Consider the following 9,777-nt stretch of genomic DNA (forward strand, 5'->3'; position numbering starts at 1 on the left):
TTAAGGTCTGCCTGAGCTACTTAGGGATACCCTGTCTCAAAATAAAAATTAAAAATGGCTGGAGATGTAGCTCAATGATGGAACAACTTGGGTTCAATTCCCAGATTGCAATGAAAATTTAAATAAAAAAAGAAAGAAATTTAAAAATGGGTTGGAAATGTAGAGCAGTGTTAGAAAACTTCTGGGTTCTATTCAAAGTACTACAAAGAAAAAAAGTACTAGTGATTTGCCATAAAGTGTGCTCATATTTTCCATTTAAATAATGAGTTATGTAAGATTTCCAGGGGAAGAAAGGCTTGAGCTTGTCTTATTAAAGCAAATTTTCTTAGATAAACTGTTCTTGAGCACATATTGAGGTTACTGCTTGATTATGGGAGAACTAACAACTAGATTATGGAGTGTACCCAGTTGAAATAAAGTAAGTTTTTCCCAGCTGATATACTCTAAAAGAAAAAATAATAAATGTATTTTCATAGGTAGCTAAGCTTCTAAGTAGAGATAGCACTTCATTTTAAAAAGTTATAAATGTTGTAACCATGAGGTTAACAGTTACGGTTTATCTTCCTCAAGTTTCCATCATCTGTACTATAATTAGACATAGCAAGTATAAAGCTTGACCCTATGCAGTTACCCCCTACCTCAGATGGCTACCTCTTTACATGTCCTTATATCTGCCATAGAGATGCCATGCTACCCTGGATCTCATTCAATCATGCATTAGAAATATATTTATAGCTACACGTATGAACGATCTCCTCTGACTCTTTAGAGTGACTATTTTAAACAGAAGTACATTTTGATAGGGCCTTGATAAATCTTTTTTGGTTTTACATTAGAGGGAGGTCCATGCTTTCCAAGCACCTGACCCTTTATCTAGTTTCTTTTTCTTTACAACTAACACATAGATCAGCATTATATTCTATTTGTTCTTTGTCTATTTACCAATCAGAATATATTTGATTGGGCAGGGTTTGCAATATTTGTTCCACTACTACATCCTTGGTGCATAAAACAGACTCAGGAATACCACAGACCTTCAATAAAGTACTTGACAAGTACTACTTATTGGATAAATTAGAAGAATGTTTACATTTTCTCCACTGAAGGTAATGTCATATATATTTAGTCAATCCTGTATCAATGGCTGTTTGGGTTGTTTCTGGGCTAGATGTAAAGCATTCATGAACATAGATGACTACTCTAATAGAAATTGTTTTTGCATCTTGACATCTGCTCCTTCTCTTGGCAACAGGTCTATCATCATTTAGTTAACTAAATTTAAAAAGCTGGTGCCTCAAGTCTGTGGGGGGACCTCATATTCAAGAAGCCACATATCAGAGATATGTTTAAAATATGGCATCTGTACTAAATAGGTACAGATTTATCTTTCTTATCATTATTCCTTATGCAATAAGGCATTGGAATTCAATCATGCATTAGAAATATATTTATAGCTACACGTATGGGCCATCATTAAGTTTAAATGAAAACAACTGTTCACATAGTGTTTCCATTACTTATTAGGTATGGAATTAGCGACCATAATTACTGTAGGTAGAATTTAAAGTTTATAGAAGAACATTCACAGGTTATATGCAAATACCTCCCCAGTTTATGCAAAGGACTTGAGTATATGCAGATTTTAGTGTCCATGGGGAGTCCTTGAAGTAACTCCTCATGGCTACCAAGGGAAGAGAGAATGTCATCCTTTTTGCACAATGAGAACTCTACCCCTTACTCTGGGGCTCTGTCATATAGCTTAATTATAAAGTTATCAGCATAATTTGATTTGATTACTGGTTCAGCAGTGTTTAGTGACTGTTTTCAGTTAAGGAGACACTATGAAGTGTCCTCTGTAGACTTCCAGGAAGGAAGACTTCAAATAAAAATTTCTGGGAACAACTTTGTCCCTTTTCCTAGTTGCATAGATGCTAAAGCTGACAGCAATGAAAGCAGAAGGCAGAGATGGAAATAAAGTGATGACATCTTTTAAGTTGCTGAATCCATCCCTCCTACTCCTAGGCTTCCCTTTGTGAATTTTTATAGATGTTTTCAGGTGAATAACATTGAACCGCCTGCCTCCTAAGTGTCATGTTCATGTTTATGCAGTTTTGGTATTTATGTGTACATTTGAATAAGGTGAATTTCTAAAGCCCTAGTTACTAAGAGAAAGTGCATAAATAATTTATGTTCTAACAGAAACTCACAAACTGTGAAGAGTTAGTCATTAAACAAAAGACTGAAAAGGACAAGGAGATGTATTGCAAGGTTCTACCGAATGCTGTCAAGAACAAATGATTTGTCTGGCCTTGCTGCACCTTTCTTGGCCTGCCCAGAGGTCTCAGCATTTATGCACCTCACTTCCCTTGTCTGGGCTCTGAACCTCCCCTTTACTATAAGGTGAGTAAGAGTGTCTTGGTGGTAGTGACGGCAGGGAACAGGGGCATCTTGATCTCATTTATTTCTAAGGAGAATCCCGAGATGTGTAGTAAAGGTAGATCTGAACCTATTTATGTAAGCAGACAAAAGTTACATATAAAAACAGGTCAGGTCATACACAGTCATAAAAGTAATTCAGCTAGAAAAAAGAAGAGAAAATGTTAGTTTGATAGTTTGACTAAATATTTGAGAGACTTGAATGCAAGGTTAAGGGACTTTGACCTCATCCTTAGGGCAGTAATGAGGCCATATTAAGAACTCAGAACTCTGTCCTTAAATGTCATTCAGAGTTTAAAAACAAAAAAAAAATTAAATTATATTCTCCCCTCCTGAGATATCTATTTTGAACTGCATGTTGTGTCTCTGTGAAATTCCTACACCGACCCCATCCTCTGAGGAGTTTGCTAACACAGGATAGAAACTTTGGGCCACCATTAAGTTTTAATGAAGTCCTTTGGATGGTGCCTAATGATGAGGCCAGTGTGTTTTTAGCCAGATGGGCTCTTTTGTCTTTCATCAGAAGAATCAGATAAAGGCAACTAGAGGAAAAGACACTTTATTAGGCCTTTTTCTCCAGTAGAGGGGGGACACAGGACTGGCTGACAGAGTGTTAACCTGGCTTTCTTTGTTAAGGATGAGTTGCTGTAGCTGTGAGGAGAACTCCTACATGGGAAATGGTGAGGAACACAAATCATGGCAAGAACAAATTGAAGGGGTCTTAGGAACTTGTTGCTTGGATGACTCCTCCGTAGCTGTATCCTTTGTGTTGTTTGTCCTTGGAGAGTCATGGTAAGAGCATCCTAGCCCTAATGACACACCTGGTTTCTGTAGCTAATAAGGCTATTTGAGGGTAGATGGGTGCTACGGTTTGGATGTGAGGTGTCCCCCAAAAGCTCATGTATGAGACAATGTAAGAAGGTTTAGAGGAATAATGATTGGGTTATGAGATCCAAAAAAATCCCCTGGTGGGATTAACTGAATGGTAACTGAAGATATGTAGTGTGTGGCTGGAGAAGGTAGGTCATCAGAGGTGTGACTTTGGGCTATATATTTTGTATCTGGGGGTGGTTATATATTTTGTTTTTCTTTCTGCCTGCTGATCATCAGGTGAGCTGCTTCCCTCTGCCACACTCTTCAGCCTTGATGTTCTGCCTCACCTAGAACCTGAGGAATGAAGCCAACCTGCTATGGATTGAGACCTCTGAAACCGTGAGCCCCCAAATAAACTTTTTCTCCTCTAAAATGGTTCTTGTCAGGTCTTTTGGTCACAGCAGTGAAAAAGTTGACTAAAATAATGGGTAAGACACATACCCGGCTTTTGGTGGCAAAGCTATCTATGAGTTAAGATCCCTTTGTACAATTTTGTTTTTCAGGGTGGTACTGATTGAGGCTACTGTTAAGAAGAGAAAGAGAACAGAGATGGCCCTCTAGGACACAATGATTGGAGACATAATGACAGGAGAAAGCCGGTCCTCCCCAACACCAGGCCTGCTGGTGCTTTGGTGGCCATTACTTAACCAGCCTCCAGAAATGAAAGAGAAATAAATATGTGTTGTTTAAGGCACTCAGCTCTGGTCTTGTCACAGCAACCTGAGTTGAGACACCGGGCTTCTTCACCTGTCTCTGAGGCTGCGTTTCCCCCATTTACTTCTGCTGCATGAATTCCAAAATGCCTGTGCTCAGAACCCAGTGTGTCTTACCAGTTGTCCCATACCAGATCTGCAAAGGAATACTGGGTAGGAGTTTCCACTGCAAACCTTCTCTGTATGATCCATGGGAAGATGAAGATTAGAGGACAGAGCTAGAGAGGAGCTAACGTAGAGTGTGAGGAGGGGTGCACTATCTGGGAGAGCAAGAGTTCAGATCACACCTCTAGGGCCAAGACCTTTAGGACCTCAGGGCAATGCATCAATTTTCTGTAAACTTCTTTGCATTGGAAAGTATTTTACTGTATCTCTTTTTGCAAAGTTTAGATGAATTGAGTAGTAAAGGGAGAGAGAACATCTGTCTATCTCAGAAATAGTGATATGCACTGGGCTTTAATATAGTTTTACTATAAATCATTTCAGTGGACTTAGGGAAAATCATTTTAACCCTCCACATTATAGAATGGCGACTGTTATATGTTATAAATACATGATCTAATGTAAATGATGCATGATCAAATGTGTATCAGAGCAAAATCTTATAAGAAAAAAAGAAACTTTGACATGTTAATAAGGTACATACTTATTATCTTGCAAAGAATGTGGTGGTAAGAGTAACATTCTCCACCTTAATATTCTCAAGGGAATACAGTCTGCCATGTAGTTGGTGATCAGAGAATTTATATTCACCAGGTTTTATGAATCCCTAACTAATCTTTTAAATTCTTTTCATATGACAGTCTAATGCTCTGTCCACCTTCAAAATAGTAACAAGGTTCAAGAGAAAGTTCTTGAACACCAAGAAAACACCATCCTTTGATGTATGTGGTGCAGAACAAAATGATTTGTTTAGATTCTTCATACAACAAATGCTTGACCGCCAATACTGAGGATATAAAATATCTTTTTTACTCATAAACTTGCTCTCAGGCATGCAAACTGGTTGGAAGTTTTTCAATAATCTTGCTGGTATGTGCTGTTGTGGTATGTAGTATTGGTGTCGCACAACTAGTGTCTTCATAAGGTAACACCAAGAAACTCTGGGAAGCCACAGGAAAGTATTTTGGCTTGGAATTATCTGTTTCATACTTTTGTTCTACCAATTTCTCTCATCGCTTCTAGCCTAAAATTCTGATTAAATCATTTCACGCCATAATAAGATTTTCCTGTTCAACTTTTAAATTTATACCAATTTTCTTTTCAACCTTTTGAGTGTATTCATCATTGTGAAATATTGTCCACTGAATTCTCAAGATTTCTTGCATCTCAAAAAGTAGGTGATTATACATTATGAGCCCTATTTTCCAATATATGTTTTTCCAATATATGATTTTAGGAAGAAAATTTCCAGGCATTTAGATAGATATAAAACCTTATGTATGTCCAATTTTAGAAAAAATTAATATTAAATTTACTATCATAAAATTATGAGAATTATAATAGAAATAGTTATTTCTCTTTGTTTCTGTGATTTAATAATGTGTGATTTTGTACCAAAGAGACTTCATTAGGAAAGTTGTTACAGAAGCAAGTCAATGGATTTTGTCCTTGAGGAAAAAAAAAAATTATCTTCGCCAGTTAAGGCCACTTGGTAAAAATGAGCTTTTATGACCTTGATATGTGGTTGTCTCCAAAAGCTCATATATGAGATATAGCAAGAACACACAGAAATAAAGTGATTGGAATATGAGAGCTGTAACCTACTCAGTGGATTAATGCACTGATATGGATTAACTGGGTGGACTGTAGACAGGTAGGATGTGACTAAAAGAGATGGGTCACTGTGGGCCTGCTTTGGGTTTTTATTTTATTCCTGGTGAGCAGAGCTCTCTTTCTTCTTTCTTATTGCCACATCCTGAACTACTCTGAGCTACGTTCCTCCACCATGCCCTTCTTTTTTTTTATTTTTTATTTTTTTTATTGGTTGTTCACAACATTACAAAGCTCTTGACATATCATATTTCATACATTAGAATCAAGTGGGTTATGAACTCCCATTTTTACCCCAAATACAGATTGCAGAATCACATCGGTTACACATCACATTTTTACGTACTGCCATATTAGTGACTGTTGTATTCTGCTACCTTTCCTATCCTCTACTATCCCCCCTCCCCTCCCCGGAATCAACCCAGATGCCCTTCAATAGATGAATGGATAAAAAAAAAATGTGGCATTTATACACCATGGAGTATTACGCAGCACTAAAAAATGACAAAATCACGGAATTTGCAGGGAAATGGATGGCACTAGAGCAGATTATGCTTAGTGAGGCTAGCCAATCCCTAAAAAACAAATACCAAATGTCTTCTTTGATATAATGAGAGCAACTAAGAACAGAACAGGGAGGAAGAGCAGGAAGAAAAGATTAACATTAAACAGAGACATGAGGTGGGAGGGAAAGGGAGAAAAAAAGGGAAATTGCATGGAAATGGAGGGAGACCCTCATTGTTATACAAAATTACATATAAGAGGTTATGAGGGGAATGGGATAACAAACACCATGCTCTTCTTACATGATATTCTGATACATTTGAGATGAGAGCAATAGAGTCCATCATCTATGGACTGAGTCCACCCAAATAAACCTTTCCTCTTCTACATTATTCTTATCAGTTCTTTTGTTCACAGTAATAGAAAAGTTGACTGAAACAGAATTCATTACTGGAGAAGTGGGGTTGTTGTGCTGAACCTGACCCTGTCAACAGTCAGAAGCTATTAGAACTTTTTGGAGTTTATGGGAGGAATTTTGGAAATTTTGATGCAAAGTTTAGAATGTTGTAATTGTTGCTTAATGAGTGATTGTAGTTGGAGCTCAGAAGACCAGAATACCAATATGACTCTGTACAGTAAAGATTGGGCTCACAAGGTTTCAGAGGGGAAGTAGGGCTCTATTGGAAATTGGACCAGAGGCCATTCGTGTTATGTTCTGGCAAGTACGTTGTCTACATTTTGCCCATGTCTTGAGACTTTCTGTGAAACTGAATTTAAAGGCAATGGGCTGACTAATTAAACTGGCAGAAGAAATTTCAAGGCAGCAGCATAGATATTACTGGCAGCTTTTAGACAAATTTACTGTGATAATTAGGAGCATAAATCAGAGCAGAAAAATTTGAAAAGCTAACAGTGTGTCCACAAAACTCTGAGTAAAACAGGGACAAAGGAAGATTTGCTTATTAAAGAGATTATTGCCAGTAAAGAACTACATTGAACTTTACCCAGAAACAATAGGAAAGATGGATGGAAGACATCTCAGAAATTGGCAAGACCACACACTTCTCAGTATTAGTGGTGTGAAAGTAAAAATTTATTTGAGAAAGGGCCATGGGTGTACCCTGCTTATACAGGGTAGAGGGACTAGGAAGTTCTTTCACCATGCTCAGACACCCAGGCACTCAGAGGCTGCTGCAGCCATGGTCCCAGGAGGCTTGGCTACTGCTCAAGATGGTGGCAGACCTTGGTAGCAACCATATAGTTCCTGTTCTGCAGGAATGAAAGATGCTGGAATTAGGGAGTCATGGAGGCTTCCACTGTGATGGCAAAGGAAGGTCTGGAGGCCAGGCAAAGTGTAGCAGGGTTGGAGTCCCATTGGGCTGTCCTGGAGAGGGTGATAAATAAAGAAGTGAGAAGGAAGCCAAAACTATAGTGACACCTGTCATTAATGGATGATAGTACTGTGGAATGTCTGCTGAGGAAAGCTGAAGCACTGAGCAGAGAAAAGCCAAGAGAGATTCCATGTGGGCTGCAACCAGTCAGACCAAAGGGGAGGAGCTATGCAAGACCTTTGGAGAAAACATCATGGTGTCATTTGTCCCTGATGCTGGATGTGGAGCTACAGGACTTCTTTGCCTAGCTTGATTTTGGTCTTGCTTTGGTCCCATCTCTTCTTTCTATACCCCTATTTAGCCCTTGTGGAGTGAAAATGTTTACTTTGTACTATTATATATTGGATATATGTAACTTGCTTTGGATTTTTTCAAAGGCTTATGCCAAGAATTTATCTTGAGTCTCAGGAGACTTTGGACTTGGACTTTAGGGTGATTCTGGAACTGCATAAGACTATAGGGCCTCTTGAAAATGGACTGAATTTATTTTGCATTGTGAGGTGAATATGAGTTGTGGGGGGCCAGGGGTGAAATATTAGGTTTTGGATATGTGGTGTCCCCCAAAAGTCCATGTGTGGGATAATGCAAGAACGTTTAGAGATGAAATGATTGAATTGTGAGAGTTTTAACCCAATTAGTGAATTAATCCACTGATATAGATTAACTGGATTATAACTATAGGCAGGTAGGGGGTGCCTTGAGGAGATAGGGCACTGAGGGTGGGGCTTTGGGGTTTGTATTTTGTTCTTAGTGAGTAGAACTCTCTCTCCACTTCCTTTTGCCTTGTCCTGAGCTGCTTTCCTCCACTATGCCCTTCTGCCGTGATATTCTGCCTCACTTTGGGCACAGCACAATGGAGTTGGACATCTACAGACTGAGACCTCTGAAACCATGAGCCTCAAACTTATCCTCCTCTGCATTATTTTTGTCATGTTTGTGGTCATAGCAACAGAAAAGCTGACTGAAACAACAGTCTTTTAGTCTTTTAGTATTCAGGACATTCAGGCGTTGATGTCTAAAGCCCCATCAAGTAGCACTGATTAATTTATTTATTAACTCAAATTCTTAGAGAGTTCAGGGTTAAAGTTAGTAAAAAAAATATTGGATTGTGAGAACTGTGACCATTTCAGTGGATTAATCCATTTTATAAATTAACAATTCAAAAGGGTGATGGTAATTGTTGGAAGCTGGAAATGGTTGGAGGAAGTAGGTCACTAGGATTGTGCCTTTGGGGACTTTGTTATTTTGTCTCTGGACTTTCCTTCTCTCTCTCTCTTTCTCTGCTTCTCGCAGCCATGAGCTGAGTGGCTTTCATTGGCCATGCTCTTGCACCATGGTATTTTGTCTCACCTTGCTCTGGGGCAATGGAGTCACAATACCATGAAATGAGACTTCTGAAACTGTGAACCAAATTAAACTTTCCCTTCTTTAAGTAATTCTTGTCAGGTATTTTCATCACAGAGACAAAAGCTGACTAACAAGGAAATTAGTACCCAGAAGTAGGTTCATTACTGTGAGTAATCTGACCAGGGGTTCCAAAGCGTTTGGAACTGGCATGAGGTAGGAGTTTGAAAATTTGGAAATGCAAGCTTGAGAAACCTTAAAAGTTCTAAGTAGAGGTTAATGGGCATCTGGTAGTATCTCAGGACAGAATGCTGATGGGAATGTGAATAGTAAAGATTGAGCTTACAAGACTTCAGATGGGATTTTAAAAACCCTCTATTTGGAATTAAAATGTAGGCCATTTCTATTACATCTTGGCAAAGAATTTGTCTGCATTTTGTCTGTGTACTGAGGCATATATTTCCATTGTATTGGGTACATAAGTAATTTAGAAAGTATTTCAGCTTTACCAGAGGACGTGCAGATACTGCCCTCTTTCATAAGAAGGACCCAAGTAACTACAGATTTGGTATCCATGCAGAGTCCTGGGACAGTTCCTCACAGTTCACAAGGGATGAAAGTATGGAGTGGGTTAGGCTCAGAATTGCAGAATTAAAAGTACACTTTCTTAAAAAAAATTATGCTATGTCATGTAACTTAGTAGTAAAAAGAATTAGCATACTTCCATTTACTTACTGGTTAAT

Source organism: Spermophilus citellus (genome assembly GCF_964194105.1).
Source record: "Spermophilus citellus genome assembly, chromosome: 3".
In the NCBI taxonomy this organism is placed as follows: Eukaryota; Metazoa; Chordata; class Mammalia; order Rodentia; family Sciuridae; genus Spermophilus; species Spermophilus citellus.